The sequence below is a fragment of the Rhinatrema bivittatum genome, chromosome 5 (assembly GCF_901001135.1).
Source record: "Rhinatrema bivittatum chromosome 5, aRhiBiv1.1, whole genome shotgun sequence".
Classification (NCBI taxonomy): domain Eukaryota; kingdom Metazoa; phylum Chordata; class Amphibia; order Gymnophiona; family Rhinatrematidae; genus Rhinatrema; species Rhinatrema bivittatum.
This window is the reverse complement of record NC_042619.1, coordinates 296,389,014-296,416,958: the sequence shown is the minus strand read 5'-3', so window position 1 is coordinate 296,416,958 and position 27,945 is coordinate 296,389,014. Positions and strand designations below refer to the sequence as shown.

The 27,945-nt window shown below is 46.1% G+C and overlaps 1 protein-coding gene across 4 annotated transcripts in view; it reads right to left on the bottom strand.

Annotated features, from left to right (window-relative positions):
- Positions 1-7,977, bottom strand: part of STAMBP (STAM binding protein) — a 73,664-nt gene extending 65,687 nt beyond the window's left edge. For 2 of the 4 annotated variants that reach the window (XM_029604145.1, XM_029604147.1), the window contains exon 1: positions 7,562-7,977. The gene's annotated coding sequence lies outside the window, so the exon portion shown is untranslated. The remainder of the gene's footprint in view (positions 1-7,561) is intronic. The other 2 variants (XM_029604144.1, XM_029604146.1) reach the window with 1 other exon arrangement.
- Between the last annotated feature and the right edge of the window lie 19,968 nt (positions 7,978-27,945).

The window sequence follows — 27,945 nt, the reverse complement described above, 5'->3', positions numbered from 1 at the left end:
CTCTCGCCATAGGAGCATTAGCTGTCAAATTTGAAAAGGCCGGTAGCTCGATCACCTGGTTAAAGTGAAAAGAGGAAACCACCTTAGGCAAAAAGGAAGGAACTGTACCGTAAAGAAATCCCCCTCCTCCAAAAAGAAAAGGAAAGGGTCCCTACATGACAATGCTTGTAGCCACCAGGAAAACAGCCTTCAGGGTTAAATCCTTTAAAGAAGCTCTCCTAACTGGGTTAAAGGGAGGACCACACAGCACTTGAAGAACCATATTAAGATTCCATACTGGACACATTTTTTGGACCGGAGGGTGCAGATGTTTTGCCCCTTGAGGAAACTCCAATGGTCTTCCCTACATCCTACCTTGAAGAGACCCTAAGGCTGCAACCTGACCCAAAGGGAATTGTAGGCCAAACCCTTAGCCAAGCCGCTTTGCAAAAAAGCCAAAATTAGTGAAATGTCCACCTTCAAAAGGTGGACATCTGCAAACACCATGATTCAAATACTCTCCACACTCAACAAATCACGTGGAAGGCCTCCTTGCCTGAAGCAAAGTTGCAATCACAGGCTCCGAATAACCCTTCAAGTGGAGCTGTCGCCTCTCAAAAGCCAAGCCGCTAGACAGAAGTGATCCAAATACTGATTCCTGACAGATGGGTCAAGCAAACGGGACCGTCCACCGCTAGACAAAGAAGGTCTGCAAACTATGGCCGGTGCAGCCACTCGAGTGCCACCAGAATTACCTTGCCCGGGTGAAGCTCGATATGCCAAAGCAGATGTGTCAGCCACAGCTGAACGAGAGGGTCTAGGCCCTCTGATCCGACCTCCCTTCTGTTTCTGAAAAAACGATCCGTCTTCGCATTTCCTGGAGTCACGATGAGGTCATAAGAACATGCCATTCTGGGTCAGACCAAGGATCCATCAAGCCCAGCATCCTGTTTCCAACAATGGCCAATCCAGGCCATAAGAACCTGGCAAGTACCCAAAAACTAAGTCTATTCCATGTTGCTGTTACTAGTAATAGCAGTGGCTATTTTCTAAGTCAACTTAATTAATAGCAGGTAATGGACTTCTCCTCCAAGAACTTATCCAATCCTTTTTTAAACACAGCTATACTAACTGCACGAACCACATTCTCTGGCAACAAATTCCAGAGTTTAATTGTGCGTTGAGTAAAAAAGAACTTTCTCCGATTAGTTTTAAATGTGCCCCATGCTAACTTCATGGAGTGCCCCCTAGTCTTTCTACTATCCGAAAGAGTAAATAACCGATTCACATCTACCCGTTCTAGACCTCTCATGATTTTAAACACCTCTATCATATCCCCCCTCAGTCGTCTCTTCTCCAAGCTGAAAAGTCCTAACCTCTTTAGTCTTTCCTCATAGGGGAGCTGTTCCATTCCCTTTATCATTTTGGTAGCCCTTCTCTGTACCTTCTCCATCGCAATTATATCTTTTTTGAGATGTGGCGACCAGAATTGTACACAGTATTCAAGGTGCGGTCTCACCATGGAACGATACAGAGGCATTATGACATTTTCCGTTTTATTCATCATTCCTTTTCTAATAATTCCCAACATTCTGTTTGCTTTTTTTGACTGCCGCAGCACACTGAACCAACGATTTCAATGTGTTATCCACTATGACACCTAGATCTCTTTCTTGGGTTGTAGCACCTAATATAGAACCCAACATTGTGTAATTATAGCATGGGTTATTTTTCCCTATATGCATCACCTTGCACTTATCCACATTAAATTTCATCTGCCATTTGGATGCCCAATTTTCCAGTCTCACAAGGTCTTCCTGCAATTTATCACAATCTGCTTGTGATTTAACTACTCTGAACAATTTTGTGTCATCTGCAAATTTGATTATCTCACTCGTCGTATTTCTTTCCAGATCATTTATAAATATATTGAACAGTAAGGGTCCCAATACAGATCCCTAAGGCACTCCACTGTCCACTCCCTTCCACTGAGAAAATTGCCCATTTAATCCTACTCTCTGTTTCCTGTCTTTTAGCCAGTTTGCAATCCATAAAAGGACATCGCCACCTATCCCATGACTTTTTACTTTTCCTAGAAGCCTCTCATGAGGAACTTTGTCAAACGCCTTCTGAAAATCCAAGTATACTATATCTACCGGTTCACCTTTATCCACATGTTTATTAACTCCTTTATCATTTTGGTAGCCCTTCTCTGCACCTTTTCCATCGCAATTATATCTTTTTTTGAGATGTGGCGACCAGAAGTGTACACAGTATTCAAGGTGCGGTCTCACTATGGCACGATACAGATGCATTATGACATTTTCCGTTTTATTCACCATTCCCTAATAATTCCCAACATTGTTTACTTTTTGACTGCCGCAGCACACTGAACCGACGATTTCAATGTGTTATCCGCTATGATGCCTAGATCTCTTTCTTGGGTTGTAGCACCTAATATGGAACCAAACATTGTGATTCAGGCCCCACCTGGCCTGAATCAAGGTGAAGGCTTCTGTCAACAACTCACACTCCCCCGGATCCAGACTCTGTCTGCTAAGGAAGTCCGCCTGCACGTTGTCCACTCCAGAAAATTGGGAAGCAGCTATTCTTACCAGATGTTTCTCCACCCAAACAGTTCTTGCACCTCCAGTGCTACTAGACGACTCTTTGTTCCACCATGATGACTGATATATGCTACTGTTGTCGCATTGTCTGAGAACACTTGTACCACTTGTCCCGAATAAGAGGGAGAAAAGACAATCAGGCTTCGCACACTGCCCTGGTTTCCAGCTGACTGATGGACCAGGTCGCCTCCTCTGACAACCACTGACCCTGGGCTGATTTCCCTTGATAGATCGCCCCCCAACCAGAGAGGCTGGTCAGCACCACCCAGTCGGGCACTTCCAGATCCATTCCTTTATCCAGTTTGTGCTGCGACAGCCACAATGAAAGCCTGGACCTGGTCTCCTCCAGCAAAGGAAGCTGAAATTCCTCCGAAAGCAGATTCCAATGGGATAACACACAGCCCTCTACAGAGGACACATGTGAGCAAAGGCCCATGAAACAAATTCCAGTGTAGAAGCCATGGAACCCAGGAACTGTAAATAATCCCAGACCCTGGGAACTGACAGACGCAACAGACGAAGGATCTGACTCTGCAACCTGACTACCCTCACCATAGTCAGAAACACCTTCCCTAACCGGGTTATCGAAACGTGCCCCCAAATATTCCAACGACTGGGCTGGTTTCAAATGACTCTTTGCCAGATTTGTCACCTAGCCCAACAAATCCAGGAGTTGCAGGACCCTGCTGGACTGAGCGCCAACACTCCACTTCCAACTTTCCCGTACTATCCAATCATCCAGGTATAGGTGCACCAGGATACCTTCCTCCCTGAACTCCACCGCCATCATCTTTGTGAACATGTGTGGCGCTGTCGCCAACCCAAAGGGAAGGGCCAGAAATTGGAAATGCTCCCCCAGGACCATGAACCCTAGGAACCTCTGGTGTTCAGCCCGAATGGGGATATGGAGATAGGCTTCCGTCAAGTCCAACGACGTCAGAAACTCCCCTTAGCGCACTGCCGCTATCACAGAATGCGATGTCTCCATCCGAAACAATGCTCCCGGAGGGCAGCATTGACATTCTGCAGATTGTGGATGGGCCCTAAAGTCCCCTCCTTTTTGGGCAACACGAAGTAGATGGAGTACCAATCCTGCCCCCTCTCCTGAGGGGGCACCAGCACAATGGCACACAGTAACTGCAGCCATTGCAAAGTATCCTGCATTGCCTCCCGCTCGTACCAGGAGATGAAACAGGAGACTACAAAGGCGTCCCTGAGCAGACAAGAAAATTCTAAAGGCATAGCTGTCTCTTACCACCTCCAAGACTACTGGTCCGATGTGATCTTGGTCCACTCCTCATAAAAGAGGGACAGACTCCCTCTGATAGGCTCCAGAGAGGAGTGGAGTGGACCAGCTCACCTTCATTAACCAATCTTACTTCCACCTCACCCCTGGGGACCACCGTCCCTTGAAGGTCTGCGTTGGGCTCAAAAGGACTGCTGTCTGCCCGAAATCTGCTTTTGCGCCGGTCCATGGCTCCTGCCAGCACGAAACCCCCTCGCTTCTCAGAACCAAGCTCACGGAGGAAAAGGCTCCTTGGGAGTTTCCTGTCGTCAGGCAACCGATTACCCTTTGACTCCCCCAACTGCTTCATGTGCTGCTCCATATCCTCCCCAAATAATAGCTTGCCCTTGAAGTGGAGGTTGGACAGCTGGGCTTTAGACCACACATCTGCTGACCAATTTCGCAGCCATAGGCGTCTCCACGCCGCAACTGAAGAGACCACACTCCTGGCTTAAGCCCAAATCATGTCATAAAGGGCATCAGTCACTCCCACTTTCAAGCAGTAAGTTGAGCCGCCTCAGCCATCGTCCCCGACCACTTATTGTGCACCTTCTGCAACCAGCACAAGCAGGCACTCGGCATTAAGCTGCCGCACACCACCGTATGAAGGCTCAACGCTGAAACCTCAAATAGCCTCTTAAGTAGAATTTCCAGTTTCTGAACTTGGATATCCTTCAGAGTGGCTGAACCTGCTACCGGATGGTCTTCTTCTTGGTAACCGCAGAAACAACTGTATCCACCTTGGGTATCTTTCACGGCTCCAATGTCTGTTGCGGCAAGGGATATAACTTAAGACATAGCCCTGGCTACCTTCAGGCCCGCTTTGGGAAATTCCCATTCCTGATCCACCAACTTATTCACCTTCTTAGGCAACGGAAAAGCCTTAGGGGGCCCTTGTATTCCCTCCAGGACCAGGTTTACCCCCTCATTATCCAAATCCTCCTATGTGACCTTAATCCCCAGCTCATCCGGCAGCTGGGGAATTAGCGGGCCCAGCTCATCCCTAAGGAACAGGCGGACTACCCGAGGATCATCCCTGTCCACGATAGTAACCTCGTCCAGGATCCTGCATTGGATCCTCCAACGTGCTAACCGGGTCCTTGTCTGGATCCACCGGACCTCCCTGCATCTGATCAGGATCATCTGATGTGTCTTCCTCCACATCGGACCATCTGAGACCCAAAGACCGCAGGATCCCTCCTGATTCGGCAAGTCTCCAATCACTAGGCTTCTTGGCCGCTCGGGATTCCCTGGATAAAGACCTCTTGGTCCCCGTTTCCTTCCTAGCTAAACAGGCCTTATGGAGGAGAAGGACAAAGACTATTGAAAAATCCTCAGGATCTGAAAAACAAGGGTCCTGGTCCACGTTCCCCTGAGGCTCTTCCCTTCCCCTGCCACCAGCAGGGTCCTGATCAACAGGAAACAGCAAGGGAGGGGAGACCCGAGGCTCTGAAATCATAGCTGACTCCCAGAACATGCAGAAAAATGGCCGTCTCCTCAGACCCTTCCCAGGGTCTCCAGGACCGGCCCAGCTGACCTTGTGCTCCTACTGTCCCCCGTCCCGTCCCCCCCGAGGATCCCATGGAAGTCCCAGCCCCTCCAGAGTCACATTCCAGGCAAAATGCAGCCAAACTACACCGAGCCAGTTTCAATCCACAGCCACTACAAACTTTGCTGCCCTGCGTGGGAGGCAGCATGCTGGCACGATCGGACCTAAAAATAGCCCCTGCCGACATGAACTACCTACAGAACTGTCCAGCACTGAAAGGGCCCCTGGCACCTGACTGAGAAACAAATTTGGCCCTGTTCACCCTTACCTGCCTCCCGGCAGAGAAATAAGTCAGTCACTCCTCCAGTGCTTCAGTCCTGCTCTTGATCTTCCTGTTTCTTTTTTTTTTTTTTCCCCAAACTTAAGGAAACACATACACGGAGACCAGGAAAGGGAAGAAACCAAAATACTGCCCTGCTTCTGGAAAGAGGCTGAGCGCTGAGGGTGCCAGGGGCTCAGAGGGGGTGAGGGAACCAGGACCCCCGGCTTTCACCCCCCCCCCCCCCCACGACAAGGGCCGAGCCAGAACATGGATCACCAACCCCTCCGCTCGCCCTGCTCTACTCGAGGGATAGCCCACAAAGGAATCTGACACCTCAGGAAGCCAAAATCTTTTTTTTTTTTTTTGGAAACTCCAGACTGTAGGTTTACACCTCTACCATCTGCTGGAAACTGAGAAATACTAAGGGACTGCAGGTGAAACTCGTGGTTATGTAGCAATGCCTCAAAGTTTTATTCTCTGCCTCCATCTGCTTAAACCAACTTCTCTAGACTGATCTGGGGTACAACAGGAACATATTTCTGAGTAGCAGACAGTTTACATTAAGAAGAAAGTCTTACATTGCCCAAGGCGTTACAGTGCCTGCATTCATGCAAACACCATAGATATAAACCCCATTGGTAAAAAGTATCAATAATCAAAGTAAAACTACATGAGTACTTTTTCTTTATTACTTCTGGAAAAAGTACACACTGAGATTTACACCTGCTTTTTCTCCAGGCAAAACGACACGTTGTTGCTTCTCCTGACCTAACCCTGCCCTGACTTCACAATATACGGATAAAACTTTTACCCATACAGAGGGTGGGCAATTTTCAAAATGCCTATTTCCATAGGTAAAGCATTATTTGATAGTTGAAAATAGCTTCAATTATTGCCGCCCCATTTTTATAGCCCTTTCAAAACACCATGTTACACCAAAAACAAGGTGTAATTAATCTATCCATCATAAACCAGATCTGAAAAAGAAATCCCTTATTCTAGCTTTTAAAAATCTATTTCAGCCCTTATAAAAGTTCTCTACAGGTTAAACCTATAAAGATTAAAGATATTTCAATAAAGTGTGAAACTTCATTTTTTCTTAAAATGTTAAGAATCTATGCTGTCATGTATACACAGATCATATCTCTCTCTTGAAGGCATATCACCTCTTATTTGACTCTTCATAAAATGCATACTTGTGAACTTTCCAGATTTGACCCGGAGACTCCGGAATTCTAAAGGCATTGCCAGGTCTCTGGGAAAACACTGAAAAACTCCAGGTGCAGCAATGAAGTGCTCACATGGACCCAAAAGAAGAGGTTCTGTTGCATGGGTCTGCACAGGTGGGAAGAAGGCAGAGCAATCCTGGCCACTGAAAGGAGTTATCATTCTCATCCACAGGCTTGCCTGCATTTCCCAAGAAAAGTCAGGAGTTGTGTGGGCCTGCAACAGCCTGGAGGAGGAGGAGGCTGCTATAACTGGTAGGTTCTGGGAGAACAGAGAATGAGTCAGTGTGTTGGAGAGAGAGAGTGTGTGTGTGTATGGGTATGTATGAGGTTGTATTTGCGAGAATGTGTGTGCGACTGAAATGTTAGAGAGAGTGAATGTGTGTATAGGAAGATAATGAGAGAAGTATGACAGCATGTATGAGACATAAGAAAGTTAGCGTACAATCCCCCGCCCACAACAATCATTTCAGGGTGAGTAGAAATCAAAAGTTCCCAACTATGCATAAATGTCATGTAGTTTCACCTTCTTAAATGTCCCTCTACCAGTTTCTGTCTCTTTCACGTATTCAAACTTAGTAATTTCTATACCCCTTTTCTCAAAGCTAGAACCCTTATGCACTTCACACTTACAGTTCTTCAGCTAGTCACACAGCCACGTTTTGGCTGGGCAATATGACAGCTGCCCAAGGCAGAAGCGGAGAAACGAATAAAACTACCGCGCCCTAAAGAGTGGGAGAGCAGGGTTTGATTACCCGCCCCCTCTCTCCCTGAACTCGCAGCACTCAGCTGTACCAGGCCAGTGTTCACTACCGCGCCGCCGCCGCCTCTCTACTACAAACTCGGCAACGAGATCGGACTCCCTTTTTATCCTTTCACCAGGAAGCGCAACCAGGGGGGGGACGGCCGGCGTCCAGTGCCACAGGAGACAACCGCTGGCTACACCGGTCAGCGCTGCCCGTGCACTTCCGGGTCTCAAACGTGGTACATCATTGCCGGCTCTGCTCACGCACTTCCGGGTCGCGAGAATAGTACGTCACTACTCCTAACGCTCCTTCAGTGTTGCCAACCTCGCTTATTTACCGCGAGATTGGGCTTCTTTCTGTAGTCATTCGCGGTTTTTTTTCCCCCGATTCGCGGGTTGCTTTTAATTGGGCTATTTTTTCTGCCAGTCGCGTTTTTTTGGGCTTGTTGGGCGGGACTTGTGCTCCGAATCATGTTACAGTGATTGGCTGCTGCTGCGATAAAGCCTGTCCATAGTAGGCGCACCCTATCCCTATATTGCAGCAGTAAGCCAATCAGAGCAGCGCTGCAAGCCTTGTTGACACACACTACATGAGCACATTTTGTGGGCAGACCCAGCCAGCACAGCATCCCACGTGGGCGGAACGGGAAGGCCAGCAGCACAGCGTTGGAGCGCAACAGCAAAGGAATCCAGAGTGTGCAGCTACAGCCAAGTATCAGGAGGGAAGGATTTAGTATGTTGGGAGGGGGGAATGAGAGTGTGGGGGCCAGAGATGTGCTTGGAGGGAGATGGGGAATGAGAGTGTGGGGGCCAGAGATGTGCTTGGAGGGAGATGGGGAGAGGGGAATGAGAGTGTGGGGGCCAGAGATGTGCTTGGAGGGAGATGGGGAGAGGGGAATGAGAGTGTGGGGGCCAGAGATGTGCTTGGAGGGGAAGGGGGAGAGGGGAATGAGAGTGTGGGGGCCAGAGATGTGCTTGGAGGGAGATGGGGAGAGGGGAATGAGAGTGTGGGGGCCAGAGATGTGCTTGGAGGGGAAGGGGGAGAGGGGAATGAGAGTGTGGGGGCCAGAGATGTGCCGGGAGGGGGAGAGGGGAATCAGTGCGTGGGGGGCCAGAGATGTGCCTGGATGGGGGAATCAGGGGGGGGGCAGAGATGTGCCTGGATGGGGGAATCAGGGGGGGGGGGCAGAGATGTGCCCGGAGAGGGGAATCAGTGGGGGGGGGGCGGGCAGAGATGTGCCCGGATGGGGGAATCAATGGGGGGGGGGCAGAGATGTGGCCCGGATGGGGGAATCAGTGGGGGTGGGGGGGGCAGAGATGTGCCCGGATGGGGGGAATCAGTGGGGATATGGGGGGGGGGGGCAGAGATGTGCCCAGATGGGGGAATCAGTGGGGATATATGGGGGGGGGGGGCAGAGATGTGCCCGGATGGGGGAATCAGTGGGGATATGGGGGGGGGGGGGGGGGCAGAGATGTGCCCGGATGGGGGAATCAGGTGGGGATATGGGGGGGGGGGGCAGAGATGTGCCCGGATGGGGGAATCAGTGTGGATATGGGGGGGGGGGGGGGGCAGAGATGTGCCCGGATGGGGGAATCAGTGGGGGGGGGGGGGCAGAGATGTGCCCGTATGGGGAATCAGTGGGGGTGGGGGGGGCAGAGATGTGCCCGGATGGGGGAATCAGTGGGGATGGGGGGGCAGAGATGTGCCCGGATGGGGGAATCAGTGGGGGATGGGGGGGGGGGGGGGGGCAGAGATGTGCCCGGATGGGGGAATCAGTGGGGATGGGGGGGGGGGGGGGGGGGGGGCAGAGATGTGCCCGGATGGGGGAATCAGTGGGGATGGGGGGGGGGGGGCAGAGATGTGCCCGGATGGGGGAATCAGTGGGGGGGGGGGGGGGGGCAGAGATGTGCCCGGATGGGGGAATCAGTGGGGGTGGGGGGGCAGAGATGTGCCCGGATGGGGGAATCCGTGGGATGGGGGGGGGGGGGGGCAGAGATGTGCCCGGATGGGGGAATCAGTCGGGGATGGGGGGGGGGGGGGCAGAGATGTGCCCGGATGGGGGAATCAGTGGGGATGGGGGGGGGGGGCAGAGATGTGCCCGGATGGGGGAATCAGTGGGATGGGGGGGGGGGGCAGAGATGTGCCCGGATGGGGGCATCAGTGGGGATGGGGGGGGGGGGGGGCAGAGATGTGCCCGGATGGGGGAATCAGTGGGGATGGGGGGGGGGGGCAGAGATGTGCCCGGCTGGGGGAATCAGTGGGGATGGGGGGGGGGGGCAGAGATGTGCCCGGATGGGGGAATCAGTGGGGATGGGGGGGTGGGCAGAGATGGCCCGGATGGGGGAATCAGTGGGGATGGGGGGGGGGGGGGCAGAGATGTGCCCGGATGGGGGAATCAGTGGGGAGGGATTGGGGGGGGGGGGCAGAGATGTGCCCGGATGGGGGAATCAGTGGGGATGGGGGGGGGGGGGGGGGGGGCAGATGTGCCCGGATGGGGGAATCAGTGGGGATGGGGGGGGGGGGCAGAGATGTGCCCGGATGGGGGAATCAGTGGGGATGGGGGGGGGGGGGCAGAGATGTGCCCGGATGGGGGAATCAGTGGGGATGGGGGGGGGGGGGCAGAGATGTGCCCGGATGGGGGAATCAGTGGGGATGGGGGGGGGGGGCAGAGATGTGCCCGGATGGGGGAATCAGTGGGGATGGGGGGGGGGGCAGAGATGTGCCCGGAGGGGGGAATCAGTGGGGATGGGGGGGGGGGGGGCAGAGATGTGCCTGAATGGGGGAATCAGTGGGGGGTGGTGGCAGAGATGTGCCTGGATGGGGGAATCAGTGGTGTGGGGGGGGGCAGAGATGTGCCTGGATGGGGAATCAGTGTGTGGGGGGGGGGCAGAGATGTGCTGGAGGGGGGAATCAGTGTGGGGGGGGGCAGAGATGTGCCGGAGGAGGGGTGGGAATCAGTGTGTGGGGGGGCAGAGATGTGCTTGGAGGGGGGGAATCAGTTGGGGGGGGGGGGGGGGTGGGGGCAGAGATGGTGCCTGGAGGGGGGAATCAGTGTGGGGGGGGCAGAGATTGTGCCTGGAGGGGGAATCAATGGGGGGGGGGCAGAGATGTGCCGGGAGGGGGGGAATCAGTGTGTGGGGGGGGGGGGGCAGAGATGTGCCGGGAGGGGGGGGGGAAGAGGGGAATGAGTCTGTGAAGGTGTTAAATGCTATAAAAAATAAAAAGTTTCAATCTCACATGTTTTGAGCTTTTTTTGGGCTTGTTTTTTTGGAAAAAGTGCTTGTTCTTTCATGAAAACCTGGCAACACTGCGCACCTTCCTCCTCTAGAAGCGCATGCAACTGTCTGCTGATCAGGCCACATGGAACTGAAACTTAAAAAAATAAAATGAAAATTATATCAGGCTCAGGGAACGATATGAAGAATATTCTAATACATATTATTTTATAGTGCTACTGGACATACACAGCAAAATGCAATAGCGATAAGTATTCACGTATAAATCCCTGAAGCAATAGGAAATAAAATGACTTACCCTGTGTCACAAGGAATGTAAGTACATGTATACGTCATATTTTATTGTGGGAAGTTATCATATTGTTACAATGTATCATTTGTAATCAAGATTTGAACTCTGGTTCAGTGCCTACTGTAGCCTAGACCAGCCCTCTTCACCAGCACCATGGAGAGGAAAAAGAGCATCTGTTTTCGAAGGAAGAAAAACGATTTCTTTACAAAGGGGCCAATGCAATATCAAGCACAAAAAAAGTGTGTCCAAACTGGGCGCAGGTTTTTTCAACTGGCGCACATCCCCCTTTTCTGGGCGCCCGATGCAATATGCAAATGAGCTGCCGCACTAAAAAGGACGTGTTCGGGATAAATTGTGCTTCCCTAGCAAATCCATGGCATCGGGCACCCAAAAGATATGGCTGTGCGTTGCTTAAGAAAACAGACGCTTAATTTAAGAGTGTCCATTTTCCTAACCCATGGTTGTGTGTAGGTTAAGAAACGGACATGCCTTAATTGAGTGAACATTCACTGCTATAGTACTGTTCCCAGGGTGGATTACATGCATATAACAGCCCGGGGAATTTTTTTTTAAAACCAGCCCACAAGGCTATCTGTGTGTTACGCCCGTCGGTCGCAGACAGCTGCAACCTCTCATGCTCACCTCTTTTTTTTTTTCCCTGCACCGTCAATTCTAGGACGAATGGCGGCCTCTGCTAACCACTGCCGACCTCCCCAGTGTTCCCGGGATGGCGTGGGTGCTGCCGACCGCCATCTTGTTTATGGAATCACTTAAGGTGTGCGCGCCTCCTTTGTACACGTCATGGCAGGAACCTCGGGGACGTCCTCTCCTGATGACATCAACCCGCTGCTGTACTTAAGCTGACCGGCCCTCTGCTACTACGAATTAGCAAGGACTTCTCTCGTTGCTGAATCCGCTCCATTCTTGGATCTCCAGTTCCAGCATCTCCTCTTGGTGTTCGGACTCTCTGGGTACCCGCTCCTTAGGGGCCCTTCTGCGTTCCTGGCTATCCACTCCTCGGAGGGCCTTCCTGCCTGGGATTTCTCCTGGAACTTCCTCAGTGAGTACCTTCTATGATACCAGCTTTACTGAAGCTTACTAGGTGTACCCCGTGCCTCGGGCCACTACCGTTCCTCTTCAGTGATTATTATTCCAGCATTTCCTGAGCTGCAGGGTATTGCCGCATCTGCAAGATCCACATCCAGGTTCCTGCACTTCAGACCTTCCTACACCTTCATCAGCAGTACAGTCATCCTCGGCGTACCCCGCGATGCGGGCCATTACCGGACCGTCACCCCAGCGGTGCCACCCTGGGCATAGCCTATTGCTCAAGAACTGTGTTTTTATTTATTTATTTATTTATTTATAGGTTTTTATATACTGAAGTATTAGTGAAGGCCTTCACTCCGGTTTACATTTTTAACGAGATACAGTAGCAACCAAGTAGCAACTTTAACACATTACATTTAACATGTAACATTTAAGATGTGGTATTAACGAGATACATTAACAGTCAAAATAGCAGCTTTAACATGTAAGCGATTATGGCCGAGGTGTGTATTGCAATTGGTTGATGGACTTAAGAGCGGGGGTTGGAGATAAACTATGGAGAGGGTCTTAATAAGGAGAGAGAAAAGTAAACAGTAGTGAGTCTTGGGAGGAACATCAGTTAACACATGGTTCAGAGGGGGTAAAGAGTAAGAGGGTGTATGGGGGAGTTAAGATATGTTGTGAGAGGGGGGTGGTGGGAGGTATTGGAGGAGAAGGGATGGGATAAGAGTGGAAGGGGAGGAAAGGTAGGGGAACTGCTGTAGTTGTCGTAAATGTTGGTTTATCCAATCCCATCTTTATAAGCTTGTTTGAAGAGCCATATTTTGAGTGATTTTTTTGAACAGGATGGTGTTGTTTTGAGTCCGGAGGTTGGTCGGAAGGGAGTTCCAGAGGTCGGGTCCGGCTATTGAGAGTGCTCTTTTTCTAGTGGTGGTTAGTTTGGCTGAGTTGACAGGTGGGATTTCGAATCGTGTTTTGTTGGCTGATCTTGTGCATCGATGGGGATGGTGAATTTGGATTAGGGAGTTGAAGCAATCGAAGTCATTGTGGTGTATTGCGTTGTGTATAATTGTCAGTGTTTTGTATATTCTTTTTTTCAATAGGGAGCCAATGTAGGTCTTTTAGTATGGGTGAGATATGGTCAGTTCTTTTGAGGCCGATGAGAATTCGAGCAGTGGCGTTTTGTAGAATTTGACGAGCGTGTAAAGTTGATTTTGGAAGACCTATCAAGAGGGAGTTGCAGTAGTCGATGCCTGAGAATATCAAAGATTGGAGAATGGTTCTGAAGTCGGATTGGTTAAGTAAGGGTTTGAGGTGTTTGAGGATAGAGAGTTTGTAGAAGCCTTCTTTTGTTTTAGTGGCGATGTGTTTTTTGAGGTTGAGTTGGGGGTCAATCCAGAATCCTAAGTCTTTGACGAATTCTTTTAATTTGATGGGGGTGTTATCGATGAGGATGGGGTGGTTCAGGTGATCACAGGAGGAGTTTCTTTCAATTAGCATACATTCGGTTTTGTCGGTATTGATGCAAAGCTTAAGTTGGTTTAGTAGAATTTTGATTCTGTTGATGGTCGTGGCTGTGATTTTTAGCGTGTTTTCCAGGGAGTTTGAGACTGGGATGATTACCTGAATGTCATCAGCGTATAGGAAGTAGGTGATGGAGAGGCTTGACAGAAGTTGGCAGAGTGGTAGTAGGTAGATGTTGAATAGGATGGTGGATAGCGAGGATCCTTGAGGTACTCCCGTTTCAAGAGGGATGGTGTCGGAGGTGTGGTTGTTTAGGTTTACCTTGTAGGATCTGTTTTGGAGGAAGGAGGTGAACCATTCTAGGGTTTTTCCAGATAGCCTTATTTCAGAGAGCCTGGTGATTAGGCTACTGTGTTCGACTGTGTCGAATGCAGCTGACAGGTCGAGAAGAATGAGAATGTAACGTTGTCCTTGGTCAAAACCTCTTATAATCGTGTTTGTTAGGTTGGTGAGTAGAGATTCTGTACTGTGATTTTTTTCGGAAACCGTTTTGGGTTGGGTATAGGATGCTGTTTGTATCAAGGTGGTCGTTCAGTTGTTTAAGGGCGGCTTTCTCGGTTAGCTTGGCGAGAAATGAGAGGTTTGAGATGAGACGGTAGTTACTCAGGTCGTAGGGGTCAAGGTTCTTTTTTTTCAAGATTGGTTTTATGGTGGCGACTTTTAGGTTGGTCGGAAGATCTTCTTCTAGTGATTTGTTTATAATTGCAGAGATGGTTGGTGTGATTGTTTGGGAGATTTCTTTTAGTGCATGTGTCTGGCCGGATTCAGTGATTTGATGAGCTTCTCTGTTTCGGTGATTGATGTCGGATCAAAGTGGTCCCAGGGCGAGATGTTTGTACTACTCTGGATTGGGTTATTGAACGTGGTCTTGGTTATTTTTTCGGATATTTTTCTGATTTTGTTTTTGAAGAAGTATGCAAGGTCTTGGCTTAGGTTTTTTTGTGTGAGGTTGGTATTGTTGTTGTTCACTGTGATTAGGTTGTTTACAATGTTGAAGAGGGATTTAGGTTTATTTGAAGAGTTTAGGATTTTTTTGCTGTAGTATTCCTTTTTTGCTTTGTTTATTAGGTTTTTATAGTAGGCGAGGTAGGTTCGATATCTTTCAAGTGTTAGTTGACATTTGTTTTTTCTCCAATCTTTTATTTACATTCTCCTCTCCGTGGGCTATGCCTTCTCTTTCCTCTCAAAGTCTCTCCTACAGTTGTGTCCTAAGACCATGCCCACTGACGGTGAGGCTCACAGGGCTCCTCCCTGTGGGCAGAGACATCTCTCATCTCGGCCCAGGGTTCACATTCTTACAAAACCATAACACTGTGACTTACTTGTGCACTTTCTGTGTGGCATGTACTTTAACAGCTCCCAGTAATGTACTAAGCTAATCATTGAAAGGTATTATCATATGACCTGGAGCCTGGCAGAACTGAGAAAAAATCTCGAACATAAATGTCACATTTTTCTTAACTAAGTAAAGCACATACTAGACCAGAGATGAGCATACTGAGCTGCATTCCTCCTTCCATCTAGGCTATCGGATCTCCACATGTTTGGTTACATCTGTTATATATCCTGGATTCCTGGTCTGGTGTTAGTCTTTTGTCAACAAATTAGTTCTTGAACTAGTTGTCAAGCAGTGAGACAAACACACTGCCAGCCAATGGCTCAAACACATATTCATATGCAGACAAAGACATTTTGCTGTTGCACCGCTTAGAACAGGGGTCGGGAACCCATGGCTCGCGAGCCAGATATGGCTCTTTTGAGGGCTGCATCTGGCTCGCAGACAAGTGTCGCCATACTTCGCGGTTCCCCGCTGACCCAGCTGCTCCCCGGTCCTCCGCCGCCCGGGCTTAAAATGCTGTCAGCCCGGGCGGAACGCGGCAGGACAGCTGGAGTCAGCGGCACCGGCGTGCTCTCTTCTCCCCCACCCCGCGGCCCGGAAGAGGAAGTGGAGAGCATCGGGTGCCTGCGCGGGAACAAGAGACCACACTAGCGGTGCTCTCTTCTTCCCGCGGCCCGGAAGAGGAAGTGGAGAGCATCGGGTGCCTGCGCGGGAAGACCCGCGCAGACACGCTAGTGTCCGAGGGAAGAAGACTGCAGCGCGGCTCGGAGGAAAATGAAAATCTTCAACCGCGGCCGATGGGACTCCGCCTTCGCCTCCGCGAGGGCTGAAAATGAAGGAGGTTAGCGTTGGGAGGTGGCTGCTGCTGCCGCGAGTTCCCGGGGGGGGGGGGGGGGGAGAGAGAGTGAATGAATGAGCGAGCAAGCATGTGTGTTTGAGATCCTGTGTGTGTGAGTGAGAGATTGCATGTATGTGAATGATTGAGAGCCTGTATATGTGAAAGAGAGTATGTCTGTGATTGAGATCCTGCCTGTGAGAGAGAGAGCATGAATGTAAGTTTACCATTGGGAACCTGTATGTGTAAGTTTGTAATTGAAAACCTGTTTGTTTGAAAGAGTATGTGTGTATGATTGAGATCCTTTGTGTGTGAGAGAGATCATGTGTATGTATGATTAAGAGCCTGTGTGTATAAGTAAGAGAGAGATCATGTGTGTCTGTGTCTGATTGACAGCTGGTTTAGGTGATGGAGCATGTGAGTATGTGATTGAGAGCCTGTGTTTAAATGAGAGAGAGAGACCATGTGTGTCTGTGTGATTGAGAGCTGATTTAGGTGAGGGAGCATGTGAGTATGTGATTGAGAGCCTGTGTTTAAATGAGAGAGAGAGACCATGTGTGTATGTGTGATTGAGAGCTGATTTAGGTGAGGGAGCATGTGAGTATGTGATTGAGAGCCTGTGTGTAAATGAGAGAAAGAGAGGACATGTTTGTAAGCATGTGAATGAGAGTCTGTGTGTGAGAGAAAAAGACAGCATGTATTTATGTGATTGAAAGCCTGTGTGTGTGTAAGCGTGAAAAGATAGCATGTGTGTAAATGTGTAATTAAGAGCCTATATAAGTGAGAGAGAAAAAACATTTGTATATGTGAGTGACTGAGAGCATTTGTGTATAGGTGTGTCATTGAGAGCCAGTGTGAGAGAGAGCGCTGGTATGTGACTGAGAGAGCAGAAAGTTCCAAGCAAACCACCCCACCTCCTGCTAATTCAGAACAATCTCAGGACACCTGGATATCAAACGTTCCCAGGTATGCAGAGCAAAAAAATTTTTGTATCCTTATTATTTTTCATTACTGGATCTTTGTGTCTGCTATTTTGAAATATTTTGTTGGTATCTGGAAATGTTTTATATGAGTTTTTAATTATTGGATATTCCACTCATCAGCTGTTTCGAAATATGTTCTTTTTGTTAGTACAGTTTTACTGCTGATGATTTTATATTTCTTGATTTGTTTTATAAGGATGGGTGATGTTTCTTTTTTCCTTTGTTACACTGCATACAGAGACTCTGGCTTGTTGCAGTTTCCAATTCAGTTTTTTCTGCATGCTTCTTGTTATGCGTTTTGGTCTCTTTATTCTATGTTAGGTGAGGGACAGCACGTGATTCAGGTGAGGTTTTCTGCTGGCGTGTAGTTTCTGTGTAGGACTCTATAGCAGCCTGACTTGGTCCGTTTTCCTAATAGGAGATGTATTGGTGTCTTAAGGCCTGGTGTAATATTTTCAGAGACTTATTGTACTTTAAAAGTGTGATCTTACATAAAATGCACACATTTACTTGTATTTAGTTTTAAACATATTGTATGGCTCTCATGGAATTACATTTTAAAATATGTGGCGTTTATGGCTCTCTCAGCCAAAAAGGTTCCTGACCCCTGGCTTAGAACATAAGAAATTGACATACTGGAAATGACTAAAGGTCCATCAAGCCCAGCATCCTGTTTCCAACAGTAGCCAATCCATGCTAAAAGTACGTGGCAAGTACCCAAACGCTAAGTAGATCCCTTGCTACTGATGCCAGTAATAGCAATGGCTATTTTCTAAGTCAACTTGATTAATAGCAGGTAATGGACTTCTCCTCCAAGAACTTATCCAATCCTTTTTTAAACCCAGCTACACTAACTGCACTAATCGCATCCTCTGGCAACAAATTCCAGAGCTTTATTGTGCATTGAGTGAAATAAAACGTTCTCCAATTAGTTTTAAATTTGCTACATGCTAACTTCATGGAGTGCCCCCTAGTCCTTCTATTATCCAAAAGAGTAAATAACCGATTCACATTTACCCGTTCTAGACCTCATGATTTTAAAGACCTCTATCATATCCCGTCTCAGCCGTCTCTTCTCCAAGCTGAACAGCCCTAACCTCTTTAGTCTTTCCTCATAGGGGAACTGGTCCATCCCCTTTATCATTTTGGTTGTCCTTCTCTGTACCTTCTCCATCGCAACTATATGTTTCTTGAGATGCGGCAACCAGAATTGTACACAGTATTCAAGGTGCGGTTTCACCATAGAGCAATACAGAGGCATTATGACATTTTCCATTTTATTCACCATTCCCTTCCTAATAAATCCCAACATTCTGTTTGCTTTTTTGACTGCCACAGCACACTGAACTGATGACTTCAAAGTATTATCCACTATGATGCCTAGATCTCTTTCCTGGGCGTTAGCTCCTAATATGGAACCTAATATCATGTAACTACAGCATGGGCTATTTTTCCCTATATGCATCACCTTGCACTTGCCCACATTAAATTTCATCTGCCATTTGGATGCCCAATTTTCCAGTCTTGCAAAGTCCTCCTGCAATTTATCACAATCCGCTTGTGATTTAACTACTCTGAATAATTTTGTATCATCTGCAAATCTGAATACCTCACTCGTCGTGTTTCTTTCCATATCATTTATAAATATATTGAAAAGCACGGGTCCCAATACAGATCCCTGAGGCACTCCACTGCCCACTCCCACTGAGAAAATTGTCCATTTAATCCTACTCTCAGTTTCCTTTCTTTTATCCAGTTTGTAATCCACTAAAGGACATCACCACCTATCCATGACTTTTTACTTTTCCTAGAAGCCTTTCATGTGGAACTTTCATGTGGAACTTTGTCAGATGCCTTCTGAAAATCCAAATATACTACATCGATTAAGGAAAACAAAGATCCTATTCCTTCACGTCACTTCGCTGCTACTTCACAACAAACCGCAAGCCTGGAGGACTTTGAGCCCACCTCCGTTTTAGAGATCGAAAACGTGCTTAAACTTAAACCAGCTTCTCATCCTCAGGATGCTATCCCAACCAACCTCCTCATCACTTGCTCTAAAACCATCTCCAAGCCTATCGCCCAAATTATCAATTGCTCCCTAGCACAGGGGCTAGTTCCTGACCCCCTCAAACTTGCCATCCTAAAACCTCTCCTGAAAAAAACAAATCTCTCTCCAGGTAACCCGGCCAATTTTCGTCCTATAGCAAACCTCCCTCTCATCGCTAAAATCTTGGAAAGAATAGTTAATAAACAACTCTCAGAATTCTTGAACAACAACAACATACTCTCCTCATCACAATGCGGTTTCCGCAAATCTCGAAACACAGAAGCACTCCTAATCTCACTAACGGACACCATCCTTCTGAACCTTGAAAAAAAAACAACCCTGTCTACTCATACTCCTGGACCTAACAGCAGCGTTTGACACGGTCAATCACAATATACTAATAGATCGTCTATCTGATATTGGCATCAAAGGCGTCGCCCTCAATTGGTTCAAATCTTTCCTCCAGAACAGGCATTACAAGGTCAAGATCAACAGGGAAGAGTCTCACCCAGTCAACTTCACTCTGGGAGTCCCACAAGGTTCTTCATTATCTCCAACTTTATTCAATATATACTTGCTCCCACTCTGTCAGCTCCTCACCAATCTAAATCTAATCCATTATTTATACGCTGACGACGTTCAGATTCTCATTCCGATTACGGACACACTTCACAAAACCCTGGACTACTGGAATTCTTGTCTACAATCCATCAACAACCTGCTGACAAGCCTCAACTTGATTCTCAATCACAAGACAGAGTAGCTACTCATCACCCAAGATGGGAATCGCCCATTATCCAACTCAGGCCTCGCTTCTCAATTAGTCCTATCCCCCCAAGTCAGAAACCTGGGAGTCATCTTGGATAACCAAATGAACTACAGAAGTTTCATCAATAACACCGTAAAGGATTGCTTTTTCAAATTACAAGTCTTAAAACGGTTGAGACCCCTCCTCCACTTCCAAGATTTCCGATCAGTCTTACAAGCAATCATTTTCGCTAAAATTGATTATTGCAATTCACTTTTACTCGGCCTCCCCGCAAACACTGTAAAACCTTTACAGATGCTACAAAACGCTACAGCAAGGATTCTAACCAAAACCAACAAAAGAGACCATATAACACCCATTCTAAAGAACCTGCACTGGCTCCCAATTAAATTCAGAATTTTGTTCAAAGTTCTATCATCAATCCACAAAGCGATACACAACATCACCCCCCTGGAGCTCAGGATCCCACTTCAGCCTCGCACCTCTTCCAGACCGGTGAGACAAGCATATAGAGACAATCTACAGGCCCCACCTATCAAAACGTCATTAAAAGAGCTCTCTCCACTGCCGGCCCAAAGCTTTGGAACTCTCTTCCCCCAGACCTCAGGCTAGTACAATGCCCGATCACCTTTAAAAAAAGACTCAAGACCTGGTTGTTCAACCAAGCCTTCTTCTAACTCAATAACTTATCAGATCTCCCACTAGTGGTCTCAGTCTCTGGTAACTCCTTAAGGGAACGATCGCCCTAACTATTCCAATGTTGTCGATCCTAATACCTTTTGCCCTTTTCTTAATCACAGAACATTACACCAGCTAGCATTAAATCATGAGAGGTCTAGAACGGGTAGATGTGAATCGGTTATTTACTCTTTCGGATAGTAGAAAGACTAGGGGACACTCCATGAAGTTAGCATGGGGCACATTTAAAACTAATCGGAGAAAGTTCTTTTTTACTCAACGCACAATTAAACTCTGGAATTTGTTGCCAGAGAATGTGGTTCGTGCAGTTAGTATAGCTGTGTTTAAAAAAGGATTGGATAAGTTCTTGGAGGAGAAGTCCATTACCTGCTATTAAGTTCACTTAGAGAATAGCCACTGCCATTAGCAATGGTTACATGGAATAGACTTAGTTTTTGGGTACTTGCCAGGTTCTTGTGGCCTGGATTGGCCACTGTTGGAAACGGGATGCTGGGCTTGATGGACCCTTGGTCTGACCCAGTATGGCATTTTCTTATGTTCTTATGTTCTTATTAGGCTCGCTGGTCTCCTTACCTATCTTATATACGATGTTAAACCCAGTTCTTTGTATCCAAGTTCGATTATCCTGTTTATTGTAAGACATTTTCATGTCATGGTTATTGTTGGAATGTAAACCGACCTGATTAGTAATTCTGTTACTTGAATATCGGTATATAAAAGTGCTAAATAAATAAATCTACTGGTTCACCCTTATCCACATGTTTATTAACCCCTTCAAAAAAGTGAAGCAGATTTGTGAGGCAAGACTTACCTTGGTTAAAGCCATGCTGACTTTGTTCCATTAAACCTTGTCTTTCTATATGCTCTGTGATGTTGATCTTTAGAACCCTTTCCACTATTTTTCCTGGCATTGAATTCAGGCTAACTGATCTGTAGTTTCCCGGATTGCCCCTGGAGCCCTTTTTAAATATTGGGGTTACATTAGCTTCTCTCGTGCTCATTCAGATGGTAACTTTTAAACAGCTATGTAGGTGCACATTTATGCGCATTTGCCAGCTTGCGCAAAGGACACAGTCATTTTATAACATGCAAGCGTATATGCGCACACACTATAAATAGGCTGAACGTGCATACATGTGTGCACAGATTTATATGGACAAGCACAAATGCCGTCTCTACCACGCAAGGGGGAAATTTTATAAGGGATGCGCGCTGACGCAATTACCAGTTTCCTCAGTTTGTTTCCAGTTTGCCCAGGTAATTGATAGGACTTTCTAACCCCCTAGCTAAATAGCCTCCCTTTTACCCTGTTAGCACCAACCCTTAAAATTCTGCTGACTAGCCTATTTTTTAAAATTTTATTACTTACACGCCATCCATAGCAGTAGTAAAATTATGCGGTAGAGGATGCCGGTACGTGTTTGTGTGTGGAATGCCCATGCCCCGCCCAGATCTCGCATATGCCACGCCCCTTTTAGTAATATTAATAATCAAAATCAAGCACTGTCAAACCCATAACAAAATTACTGCTAACAACATTTTTTTACAGGGTGAGCAGCCTTCTTGTTAATTCAGACATAAGAACATAAGAAATTGCCTTGCTGGGTCAGACCAAAGGTCCATCAAGCCCAGCATCCTGTTTCCAACAGAGGCCAAAACCAGGCCACAAGAACCTGGCAATTACCCAAACACTAAGAAGATCCCATGCTACCGATGCAATTAATAGCAGTGGCTATTCCCCAAGTAAACTTGATTAATAGCCGTTAATGGACTTCTCCTCCAAGAACTTATCCAAACCTTTTTTGAACCCAGCTCTACTAACTGCACTAACCACATCCTCTGGCAACAAATTCCAGAACTTTATTGTGCGTTGAGTGAAAAAGAATTTTCTTTAGTCTTAAATGTGCTACTTGCTAACTTCATGGAATGCCCCCTAGTCCTTCTATTATTCGAAAGTGTAAATAATCGAGTCACATCTACTCTTTCAAGACCTCTCATGATCTTAAAGACCTCTATCATATCCACCCTCAGCCGCCTCTTCTCCAAGCAGAACAGCCCTAACCTCTTCAGCTTTTCCTCATAGGGGAGTTGTTCCATCCCCTTTATCATTTTGGTTGCCCTTCTCTGTACCTTCTCCATCGCAATTATATCTTTTTTGAGATGCAGCGACCACAATTGTACACAGTATTCAAGGTGCGGTCTCACCATGGAGCGATACAGAGGCATTATGACATTTTCCGTTTTATTCACTATTCCCTTTCTAATAATTCCCAACATTCTGTTTGCTTTTTTGACTGCCGCAGCACACTGAACCAACGATTTCAATGTGTTATCCACTATGACGCCTAGATCTCTTTCTTGGTTGTAGCACCTAATATGGAACCCAACATTGTGTAATTATAGTATGGGTTATTTTTTCCTATATGCATCACCTTGCACTTATCTACATTAAATTTCATCTGCCATTTGGATGCCCAATTTTCCAGTCTCACAAGGTCTTCCTGCAATTTATCACAATCTGCTTGTGATTTAACTACTCTGAACAATTTTGTGTCATCTGCAAATTTGATTATCTCACTCATCGTATTTCTTTCCAGATCATTTATAAATATATTGAAAATTAAGGGTCCCAATACAGATCCCTGAGGCATGCCACTGACCACTCCCTTCCAGTGAGAAAATTGTCCATTTAATCCTACTCTCTGTTTCCTGTCTTTTAGCCAGTTTGCAATCCACGAAAGGACATCGCCACCTATCCCATGACTTTTTACTTTCCCTAGAAGCCTCTCATGAGGAACTTTGCCAAATGCCTTCTGAAAATCCAAGTATACTACATCTACCGGTTCACCTTTATCCACATGTTTATTAACTCCTTCAAAAAAGTGAAGCAGGTTTGTGAGGCAAGACTTGTCCTGGGTAAAGCCATGCTGACTTTGTTCCATTAAACCATGTCTTTCTATATGTTCTGTGATTTTGATATTTAGAACACTTTCCACTATTTTTCCTGGCACTGAAGTCAGGCTAACCGGTCTGTAGTTTCCCGGATCGCCCCTGGAGCCCTTTTTAAATATTGGGGTTACATTTGCTATCCTCCAGTCTTCAGGTACAATGGATGATTTTAATGATAGGTTACAAATTTTTACTAATAGGTCTGAAATTTCATTTTTTAGTTCCTTCAGAACTCTGGGGTGTATACCATCCGGTCCAGGTGATTTACTACTCTTCAGTTTGTCAATCAGGCCTACCACATCTTCTAGGTTCACCGTGATTTGATTCAGTTCATCTGAATTATTACCCATGAAAACCTTCTCCATAATGGGTACCTCCCCAACATCCTCGCTACTGATCATCTCCTAGTCCAGACCTCTGCTTTGCCTGACCTCGCTACTGATCATCTCCTAGTCCAGACCTCTGCTTTGCCTGACCTCGCTACTGATCATCTCCTAGTCCAGACCTCTGCTTCACCTGACCACGCTATTGCCTCTCTCCTGGACTTGACTTCAGCCTTACCTTGCCACCGCTCCTTAATTACCGCCTGCCCTGACTTCAGCTTGTTCTACGACGCCTCCACTGTCTTCATCCTGGACTTGGCATTTCAGGCTTCGGCCTGTTCTTGCTCGGGCGCCCCCTGTCAGACTTTGGTTCCTATTGGCGCCTGGGTCTCTGGGACTCCGCCTCGTCCAGTACAGTTTCACTGTTGCTACCTTTGGGCTGACCTCTCCATCTCCTCATCGACGATTACACACAGAGGCCCACCTAACTCCAGCCGGCCCCAACTGATATATTTCAAAAAATAATTAATAAACAAAAGTTATCCAATTCTCCTTTAAATCCATGCTCTGGCGTCATCTTTAAAGAATTGGGTGGCTATTGCCCTGATATAATTTGCTCCATTATAAACCAATCATTGGAAACCGGTATTTTTTCACATCAATTGAAGCTAGCTTCTATTACCCCAATTCAAAAAAATAAATCATCCTCATTATTAGATTTTGCAAATTTGAGACCAATTGCTACCCTCACTTCTCTGTCAAAAACTATTGAATCACTTGTTCTTTTCCAAATGAGAGATTATTTATCTGACCATGACATATTACATCCAGATCAACATGGTTTTAGAAAGGGCTATTCAACTGAAACCCTTCTGCTTTCCTCCTTTGATACATATGTAAGAGGATTTGATTCAAATACTGACTTTCTTTTGATTTTATTGGATAAATCAGCAGCGTTTGATACGCTTGATCACAAGATTCTATTATCCAGACTTCAAATGATCGGTATACAAGCCACGGTACTAAACTGGTTCAGTAGCTATCTTGCTAATCGCCGTTGTCAAATAAACTTTAAAGGCAAATCCTCACAAATCTATACTCAAACCACTGGGGTCCCGCAAGGGTCCTCCTTGTCACCAGTTCTATTTAATATCTATCTTCTTCCATTGTGTCATATTTTAGCTACATTGGATATTCAATTTAAGATCTACGCAGATGACATTCAAATCTATGTTCCTTACAAATCTTCATGGGTCGAGACTATATCATTGTGCAATCTTTATGTAAAGACAATCGAACAATGGTTAAGCCATAGTCAGCTTAAACTTATTGCTAAAAAAACAGAATTGCTCTTTATGAGTGTGATAGACAACCCCACAAATTGTCTACCGCTATCGGTTACATTAGGTAACGAGGTAATTGAAGTTAAAAAAGTTGTCCGCAATTTAGGAATACAAGTAGATACGAATCTATCCTTAACACAACACATTTCTTTTTTAGTAAAGAATTCCTTTTTTAAGTTACATACCTTAAAAAGATTAAACCATTACTTTTCAAAACCGATTTTCAAACAGTCCTTCAATCTCTTATTTTTGCCGGTTTAGACTATTGTAATAGCCTATTTTTGGGGCTTCCAGATTCCACCATAAAACCGTTGCAGCAGATACAGAATTCTGCGGCCTGATTGTTAACAGGTTCACCTATGAGACATCACATCTCTCCCATTTTGTCCAATTTACATTGGCTTCCTATTAAATTTCGTGTAAAATACAAAGTTCTATCTCTAATTCATTCTTTAATACACGACCCAGACTCAACATGGCTCTGTACCTCATTACGGTTATACAAACCGGTTAGACATCTTAGATCCGCTAATAAATATCTGCTTGATGTTCCTACAGTTAGATTGGCAAGAGCCAGAGAAAGAGCCTTTTCAGTGGCAGGACCCTTGTTGTGGAACTCACTTCCCAACACTTTAAGGCAAATTACCAGCCACAAAGAATTCAAGAAGGCAGTTTGAATATCTAACCCCAATAAGGTATATACCACCTATTCATATTGACAGCTTAACTACTCATTTCTTAGGGTTCTGGTTTCTATGAAACATAGTCTCTAGGATATTCTACTTTTATTTTTTCTGGCTTTTTACTTGTTTTTGTAAAAATAGTTTAGATATGTTTAAAGGATTAGGGTTTATAAAGATATATTGTATTTTTTTTCTTCCTATTAATTTACTTTATTTGTTATTTTGGTTTTATTTTATTTTAATACAATTTTTAGTTACTTATTTCTGATGTTTTTTTCTTTATAATCTAATTTTGTAAACCGTTTTGGTCAAACTTCGTTTGTAAAGATGGTATAAAAATATTTTTAAATAAATACCTAAAGGCTCAACCTGTGGGGAACGAGGGCTGGTATTGGCAAAGCTCCAGCCGGCCTCCGTCAGTCAGCCCACTCCGCCTTCCGACAGTGGGGGTCCCGTAGGTTATTTCCTATGGGTAGCGTCAACCCCACCTCTGCCCAAGGGTCCACCTCCTGCGCAACAGGCGGTATTCAGGGGGAGAAACGAAACATGGGATTTAAAGCTGAGCAAGGTATTGAGGGAATAAGGCTTGATTACACTGAACTATCGGGTATTGTTTTGCATTAAATAATGCTAATTTCACAAATTCACAGACATGAGCTTGGATCTAGGCGGGAAGGTCTGGGCTATTTTTGTGATATCTTTTCTATTGTTCTTTTTGCTTTAAATACTGGGATAACATGAAATCCTCACATCTTAGATATTGGTCATGGAACATTTCTGGTGTAAGTTCGGTAGTTAAAAGATATAAAATCCTGCAATCCTTGCAGAGACACAGAGTACACATAGCTCTATTGCAAGAAACGTAATTAGACTGAGCAGAACACCAGAAACTATGTCGTATGTAGGCGGGGCAAGTATTTTCTGCACAGTACTCGACCAAGACAGCTGGGGTAGCCATACTGATTGGAAGACAAATCTCATTTCAAACTGAACAAGTGTTAACAGATGACAAAGGGAGATATCTTATAGTTATAGGGAAGGTGAATGACCACGATTTGTAACATTTATGCCCTGAATGTTTGTCAACATACCTTTTTCCAAGATAACGACATTGATAGCTGAAAGTGCTCAATGTCTTCTGTTAATAGGCGGAGATTTCAATTGTGTGCTGGCTCTGGCATGGGACAGGGCATCAGGATGCCCAGGAAGGGGGGGATACAGTGACAAGTGGTGTATCTTACATGTGTAACAATTTGGAACTAGTAGACGTGTGGAGAACACTTCACCCTATGGATGTTGAGTACACTTACATCTCGAGAGCGCATGGCACTGGCTCTTGAATAGATTATATATTAATGAGGGATAATGATATTGCTAAGATGCAGCAGGTGGATATCGGGCTGCTGGAAATAATGGATCATGCACCAGTGAATTTAGATTTACAGGAATTCCATCAGACGAGTGATTACAGGGCACAGAGATTCTCTAGATATTTATTAAGAAATGGAAGGAATATTCCAGTAATAATGCAGATCACAAGGAACAGCCACTTTTGTTTTGGGAAACTGCCAAAGTGGTCCTGAGAGGGAAAATTGCTCTATGAAAAGAAACTGACCAAACAAAATAGAGAGAAATTGGTTGCAACACTGTATATGTTAAATTCAGTACTATACCAGAGGGCCCAGAAAACCCTTTGTATTTTATAAAGCCAAATATTATCACCATGGGAATAGATCGGGCAAAATACTTGCCAATATAACTAAAAATAGGGAAGGAGGAGATATATTTATGTAATGCGATCTTCGCAAGGAAAAATGGTTAATTCCACAAAAGAAATTAGTGACATTTTTCATAATTATTATAAAATGTAGTACTCAGCTGAACTGGTTCCTCATGTAGAAGAACATCCACAACAGTCTGAGTTTCCTAAATTGACAGATTTTCAGCTAGAGATACTTAATATGCCCATACAAGCAGAGGGAGGGGCGGGGCTGGAGGTGGCCAGTACAGCGGCTATTTGCCGCTGTGCCAGGGAAGCGCGCGCCGGCAGTCGGCCAGTGTGCGCAAGTTGCTTCTAGTAACAAAGCAACAACAAGAAAAAAGGTACGAGACGGGAGGGGGATGGGGAGGAGAGGGGAAAAGGGAGGGAGGATGGATAGGGGGGTAGGGAAGTTCCCTCCCAATCTACTCCTTAAT